We start from the raw sequence: 8,044 nt of genomic DNA, 5'->3' as shown, positions 1-8,044 counted from the left end.
GTTTTCAAATTTATTTCAAGATTGACTGATTGATTTGTTGTGTCTAGGTGGTTTAAATGCATATGTGTCTGTGCACCACAGGTGTGCAATTCCCTCAGGAACCCAAAGGGCTTTTGGACCCCCGGGATTCAATTTATTGTAGATGGTTAGTAGCTGTCATGTGGGTGTTGGGAACCAAGCCCAGATCCTCGGGAACAGCAGCCTGTGCTCTTAGCTGCCTAGCCATCTCTCTAGACCATAAACATTGTACTGAAACATGGTCTTACTATGTAACTCTGGATGGTCTCCAATGCACGGGTGATGCCCAGGCTGTACTTTAATCCCAGCTGTCTTCATGCCTCAGCCTTCTGTGTGCTGGGATTATAGACAGGAGCCCCATGGCAAGCTCCCAGTGTTCTTTATTACACAGTGTTGAGCTCCATATTTGTAGTCTCAGATGAGAAGATCAGGCTTCAGATTCAGAATTTGACATTGGGAGGCTCTGTTCTCTCTACTGATGGTGGTGGTGTTTGTCGGTGGGGACGTCCTTACTGATCCAGTGGAAGAGAAAGGACAGTAGTTACCCACTTTCTGCTGCCTTAATACCTCGGGCAAATCTCCTTTCATGTATGCCTGTGCTCACCTTATTTCCCAGATGATTTCCAAGCACATTTCATTAAGAATGGTCATGTACAGCTTTAAATAAGAGCAACAGTCTGTCACCTTCACCTTCTTTAGCCTGAGAAAACACGGCTGATGACAAATACAGTGACCATCCCTTTATCTAAATCATGTACATGCATTGCTTTGTCTGTCTGGGTTATTACAGGAGTTGAAGCCTCACCTTGCCTTTTCAGAGTTTCAAGGACTTGCCTTCAATTGCCTTGGCATGTATCTTCTACAGACTGTATCCCATTCCTAGGAAAACACAATAACGTGATCTCACCAAGAAAGTCTGTTAAACTCAAGTAGCATCTAGGTTGCCAGACAGTCTGTATTTAAATTCTCTTACCTGCCCTGTTATATTTTCAGAGGCCAATTTTACCCTACTCCCTCTTTGTAGTTTTTAATGGGATCCTCCATAATGTTGCAAAGAATTTTGCTCCTTGTGGTCAGTAGCAGCAAGTCTTTGATTATTTCTTAATCCTATAATTCTTCCATAATGCTACAATTAAACATCAGTTTAGTTCCAGAAAATCAGCTAACATTTTTTTCATGTCCTCCATTCAAGTAAATCTGTTAGAGAAGAAATTCAGACCAAGATGGAAAGTGAGCCAAGTAGAAAAGCCACGGCTACATATGGATGGACAATCTCTCCTTGGAGTTCATCAAAATTTAGGCTCTGAAAATTCTGATCTGGTATCCACACAAATACATTTTTTTGGTGCACTATAAATACTGACTTGCCAGGCATGATGGTGCACACCTTTAATCCCAGCACTTGGGAGGCAGAGGCAGGCAGATTTCTGAGTTTGAGGCCAGCCTGGTCTAAAGAGTGAGTTCCAGGATAGACAGGGCTACACAGAGATACCTTACCCCAAAAAAACAAAGAAAAACAAACAAACAAACAAATAAATAAACACTGAGCAAAAGTCCATAATTGTCTATAACAACAACAAAAAAGTTCAGTTTGACAACAACAAACAAGATGACACATAACCTGGCCTAATGGTAAAAGTCTAGCAGATGCTCAAGAGATGGCAAATTCCAGGCCTACTTAGGATACATAGTGATTTCCTGACTTGCAAGCTTCATTTAGAAATACTTTGCGCCTCAATGAAATAAACATTGATGTGGATTGTGTTCTGAATTACAGTGCTTATCTTGCATGGGTACAGCTCTGCTGTTGAAATACACAATCTCTCTGGTCCTCTAAAAATGTGTCCTTTCCAGAAACAGGTGACAGCAACTGTTTGTGTTTATACAGTAGGCAGTACATATTCCTGTAGTGTTTTCTAGTATTTTATAAGTAGTTATCATTTATTGTGCTCTCATTGTGAACAATAAATATTTCCCTAAGAGCTATTCATATTATTCATGGGATTATGCCCTTGAAAGGCTTGAACATCTCACATCTTTTTTTTCAGTTTGGAAAGTCCTCAAGATCTGAGTGCCTGTCATTCCTGCAGCCTTAATGTTCTCAGATTCAACACGGGTAGCTTGACTCTCTCTTTTCTGCACAAAGGCGTTTATACCAAAGCACAAGTAGTGGCAGCTGTCCTTCACCCGATGCAACAGTTAATATTTCCCACCAACTTGATTACATTAAGAAGTGCCTAGGATGTGAACAGCTCATCCATGAATGTGTCTGTGAGGATGCTTCCAGAGAGGCTTCACTTAGGTTACAACATCTGTCCAGAACCTGGGTGTTCCCACCCCAAGGTCTGTGGTGACAGACATTAAAACAGCGGGAGTAGGGACAAAGTCATCAGAAAGGTACTCTCTTTTCCCTATACCCTGGTCAGAGCCACAGACCAAGTTCAGTGCCAGTCCCAGTGCTGGGCATGATGGAATATATTCCTTCAAACTCTCACCCCAAATAAACTGTTACACCCTCAAGTCATTTTTTGTCAGTTATTTGAAAAAAAATTACCAATAAAGTATATAGCAGGAAAACTCCCTTTTTCCCATAAGAATGCAAGCTATCCCTGTTTGAGACTGTGCACTGAGTGACAGTGACTACCCAGCTCCCTTGCACAGGCCCTGGGCTGCCTGGAACTTTTCTCCGCAGAATGTCTGAAGTCCTGCTCCAGCTCACACCCACACTGAGGGGGGGACTAGCTGGGTGTCCAGGGAAGACACACAGAGAGGCCAGTGAACTTAGGTCTTCAGTAAGAGACTTGAGCCAGGATCCATAGGGGGGCAGGAGCTGGCGTGGGTGGATTCTGTCACTAGACATTGGTTTTCTTCTAGCTAAGGGCTAACACTCTCTCACCTCCACAGGTGGGTGTGTACCTTCCTCCTAGTCCTTGGAGGTTGATTATTCTGCGACCTAACACCAAAGTGTGCACCAGTGCCGAGCTACATGTAAACCTCATCCACAGAGCTCTGATTGGAGGAACAACTCAAATGCACCCTCGTTCGTGCAGGAGCATAGAATTTGATGTGCCACACACCTCCAGAACTCATAAGGTGCCATTCCTAATAATATGTACAGAGGTTAATCTAGGTGTCAGCAAAGTAATAAAGTAGCATAAATCATATTCTATTTTGAGTTTAAAAATGATTTGGAATGGTGTCAGCGTTTGGATGCTGATTATGGGGTGGATCCCTGGCTATGGCAGTCTCTACATGGTCCATCCTTTCATCTCAGCTCCAAACTCCGTCTCTGTAACTCCTTCCATGGGTGTTTTGTTCCCAAATCTAAGGAGGGGCATAGTGTCCACACTTCAGTCTTCATTCTCCTTGAGTTTCATGTGTTTAGCAAATTATATCTTATATCTTGGGTATCCTAGGTTTGGGGCTAATATCCACTTATCAGTGAATACATATTGTGTGAGTTTCTTTGTGAATGTGTTACCTCACTCAGGATGATGCCCTCCAGGTCCATCCATTTGGCTAGGAATTTCATAAATTCATTCTTTTTAATAGCTGAGTAGTACTCCATTGTGTAGATGTACCACATTTTCTGTATCCATTCCTCTGTTGAGGGGCATCTAGGTTCTTTCCAGCTTCTGGCTATTATAAATAAGGCTGCTATGAACATAGTGGAGCATGTGTCCTTCTTACCTGTTGGGGCATCTTCTGGATATATGCCCAGGAGAGGTATTGCTGGATCCTCCGGTAGTACTATGTCCAGTTTTCTGAGGAACCGCCAGACTGATTTCCAGAGTGGTTGTACAAGCCTGCACTCCCACCAACAATGGAGGAGTGTTCCTCTTTCTCCACATCCTCGCCAGCATCTGCTGTCACCTGAATTTTTGATCTTAGCCATTCTGACTGGTGTGAGGTGGAATCTCAGGGTTGTTTTGATTTGCATTTCCCTGATGATTAAGGATGTTGAACATTTTTTCAAGTGCTTCTCTGCCATTCGGTATTCCTCAGGTGAGAATTCTTTGTTCAGTTCTGAGCCCCATTTTTTAATGGGGTTATTTGATTTTCTGAAGTCCACCTTCTTGAGTTCTTTATATATGTTGGATATTAGTCCCCTATCTGATTTAGGATAGGTAAAGATCCTTTCCCAATCTGTTGGTGGTCTTTTTGTCTTATTGACGGTGTCTTTTGCCTTGCAGAAACTTTGGAGTTTCATTAGGTCCCATTTGTCGATTCTCGATCTTACAGCACAAGCCATTGCTGTTCTGTTCAGGAATTTTTCCCCTGTGCCCATATTGCATACACTAGCAAGATTTTATTGAAAGGACGCAGATGTAGCTGTCTCTTGTGAGACTATGCCGGGGCCCAGCAAACACAGAAGTGGATGCTCACAGTCAGCTAATGGATGGATCATAGGGCTCCCAATGGAGGAGCTAGAGAAAGTAGCCAAGGAGCTAAAGGGATCTGCAACCCTATAGGTGGAACAACATTATGAGCTAACCAGTACCCCGGAGCTCTTGACTCTAGCTGCATATATATCAAAAGATGGCCTAGTCGGCCATCACTGGAAAGAGAGGCCCATTGGACTTGCAAACTTTATATGCCCCAGTACAGGGGAATACCAGGGCCAAAAAGGGGGAGTGGGTGGGCAGGGGAGTGGGGGTGGGTGGATATGGGGGACTTTTGGTATAGCATTGGAAATGTAAATGAGTTAAATACCTAATAAAAAATGGAAAAAAAATGATTTGGAGTTAAAGTAGTTGCTTAATAAAGGAAAAATGAGGAAAAGTATCATGGGCAGAACTTTCCTACAAAAATATGAAAAGGAACTCTCAAGAAACAATAGGAGAGAGAGAGAGAGGGGAGAGAGAGAGAGAGACATATATATGTATAGAGGGGGGAGGGGGAGGGAGAGGGAGAGAGGAGGGAGAGAGAGAAGATCCCAAGACATTAAGGAGGCATTAACTGCTTTACTGAAGAACTCAAGTCAATTACTAGCACTTACATGCATCTAGCCAATGTCTCAAACTCAAGTTCTTTTAGATCTGATAGCTTAGACTGCCTCCTGTGGACATACATGAAAGAAAAACATGAATACACATGCAATAAAACAGGCCATAGTATTTCAAATCTCCATGAAACAATTAATTGGAGAACCACTAAAACAAATTGTTGATATTAACAAAAAACTATGTGAATAGAGAGTAGTGCTTAAAATAATTGTTAATATTAACAAAAGACTATGGAAATAGAGAGTGGTGCTATATATAGTTTTATATTATGTAAGTGTGGTGTGTGTGTGTGTGTGTGTGTGTGTGTGTGGTGTATGTGTGTAACATATTGTGCTTTTATATGTGTGTATTATCAACACTACAAGATCTAAAATCACCCGTGATATAAGCCTGTGAGGGAGTTTCTTGAGAAGCATATTTTTAATAGGAAAGCCCAACTTGAATATGGACAGCTCCGTCTACAAGCTGCCCAGATAGAAAGAAGGGAAAGGTTTGGCTTTCAGTTGGCTTGCCTTTGTGTTCCTGGCATGTTTCTAGTGCTGGTACTGCTGTTATGACCACTTATGTTATCATCATTCACCGACATTAGAACCCAGTTAATTCCACCTTTAGAAGTCCTCCAGGCTTTCAGTATCAAGTATCAGTGGCTGGGGGCACCATAAGTTGAGGAACTGCATTAAGGGGCCACAGTATTAGGAAAGTTGGGGAACCACTGGTCCAGGGCTTTACAAAGTTTAATTTATGTCTAATACTGAAAGTGAACCTCTATCAACATGAGCTAAATTCTGTTCAGTAAAACTATTACTTGCCCATGTGACACAAACATTAACATACCAATTCAAACATGTAATAAAGAAATGTTATAGATTGGAACTTTTAAAGGTCTGCCAAAATCTCATGACTTGAATGGCTTGGTCCTCAAGGCAGCTGCCATCAGCAGTGAAACCTTTGGCAGGTGAATGACTCGGGAGGTCTCTGACATTGTGAATGAATTATTGTAGATTCCTACACAGTTGGCTAATGTTATCAACTGGACAGAATCTAAAATTCCCTGAGAAATGGCTTCTGGGCATGCCTCTGAGGGATTATCTTGATTGTGTTAATAGAGAGGAAATGTTCTGCCAACTGTGGGCAGCACCTTTCCCTGGCTAGCACCCTGGACTATATAAAGAGAGAAAAGTAAGTAAGCAAGAGCCACCTGTCTATGCTCCCTGATAGTGGATGTGGTGTGGTCAACTGTCCCAGGCTCCTGCTGCTGCTTTGACTTCTGTATCCTTGAGCTTGGACGTGAAATAAATCCTTTCTCCCCTGAGTTTCTTTGATCAGGATATTGCAGCACAGCAACAGGAAAAAGAAACCAAGGCAATACTTCAATGGTCTATAGGAACGTAGTAGAAAGGGTTAAGGACGACTTGAGGGAAGTAGGCTATGAAAGGATGTCCTCAGCAGGTGCCTTGACTTTGCACCCTCTCCCTTCCTACCTACCATAATGAACCAGTTTGCTTCACTATGGGCTCCTCAGCATGATACTCAAATTAGAAAACCTGTTTTTAAATTACTTGTAGCTTAGTACCAGGAGCACACAGCAGACCTCAGAGCAGAGGTCCCTGGGCATGTCTACGAACACTGTTTGTTTACCTTACTTAAATGTAAGAAGCTCCAGCTACCATAGCCTTCCTCGGCCATCAAGATCTCAAACAAGTGTAGCGAGGCTGAGAAAAAAGGAATATCCAGTCTCCTCGATCCTTTTTAGCTATACTCTTTGCACTACAGTCAGTGGCACAGGAAGAAGTGTCCAGACGACAATCCATAAACAACACAGAAAACTAGAAGACAGAAGACTAGAAGAAGACATGGACTAGAGAGATCTTTCAGCATTTAAGAACATTTGTTGCTCATGGAGAGGGCCCAGTGCAGTTCTCAGCACACACATTGCAGTTTCCAATGATCTGTGACTCCAATTCCTGGGGCCCGCATTCCTTTTTCTAGCCTTTGCATGGACCAGGCATGCATGAGGTGCTCCTGTGCACATGCATAGGCACACACGCGCACACGCGCGCACACACACACACACACACTTAGGCAAATATTCATAGTAACGTCTGCCTGGAAACACAGTTGTTCTAAAGGTTCACTCAGCAGGATAACTATATTCTGGCCCTTTTAGGCCACATCACAATGTGTCGAGTCCTTTTTTAAAAATGAAAGTTCACATCTCATCAGAATAATAATTTTGAAGAACAACAATCTAGTTCTACCAGAAAAATGATTATTGATATATTTTTATAATCTGATGCAGGTAGATGGGTTTCCATATGTCTGTTTCATGCATATCTAGCTCTCTTGGACTCTTTGCACACACCGGCTTCTCTATCACAGCTCCTTGTCCCTCTCGCCACCTGTACACATGTCAATCTCAGAATCCCCCTTCCACTTTCATGTCACAGATATGCTATTACCTTCTTTATCCTCTCCTTGAATATTCTTTTTCCACCTCTCATGGGCTCTTTTCCAATTGTATTATCTCTGCCTACACTCATGTATGCGTATGTGTGTTTGTGTGTGTGTGTCTCTCTGTGTGTGTCTGTGTTAAAAAAAATTAAACTTATGAGATTAACCTGAAGTACTGTATATCTGACGTAGATTTCCTCAAAGTATAGTATTTTCCAATTCTTTCCATTTTCTGGTAAATTTCATTTTTCCTTATAGCTGAACAAAATCTGATTTTGTGTATTACTATATTCTCACTACACATTAACCTGTTGATGGCCATCCACACTGGTTACATTACAATTATTCTGTTGCTTCACTCCTGGGATCCTATGACTTGAGATGTGTAGTGAAGCCAGTCCCTGATTTGCTCCAGTGCCCTCTGCATCTCTGCCAGGGCTCTCCCTCTAGTCACCCATCTATCCCCCTTCAACCACATTTTCCTTCTCCTCCCAGGGGTGTGCAAGTGTCTCAGGAATTTCCTGGCAGGGGTGCTGTTCCTGCTTTTGTGAACTCTGCATTACATGATG

Source organism: Mus musculus, chromosome X (assembly GCF_000001635.26).
Source record: "Mus musculus strain C57BL/6J chromosome X, GRCm38.p6 C57BL/6J".
Taxonomy (NCBI): domain Eukaryota; kingdom Metazoa; phylum Chordata; class Mammalia; order Rodentia; family Muridae; genus Mus; species Mus musculus.
Note: the sequence above shows the minus strand (reverse complement) of the source record.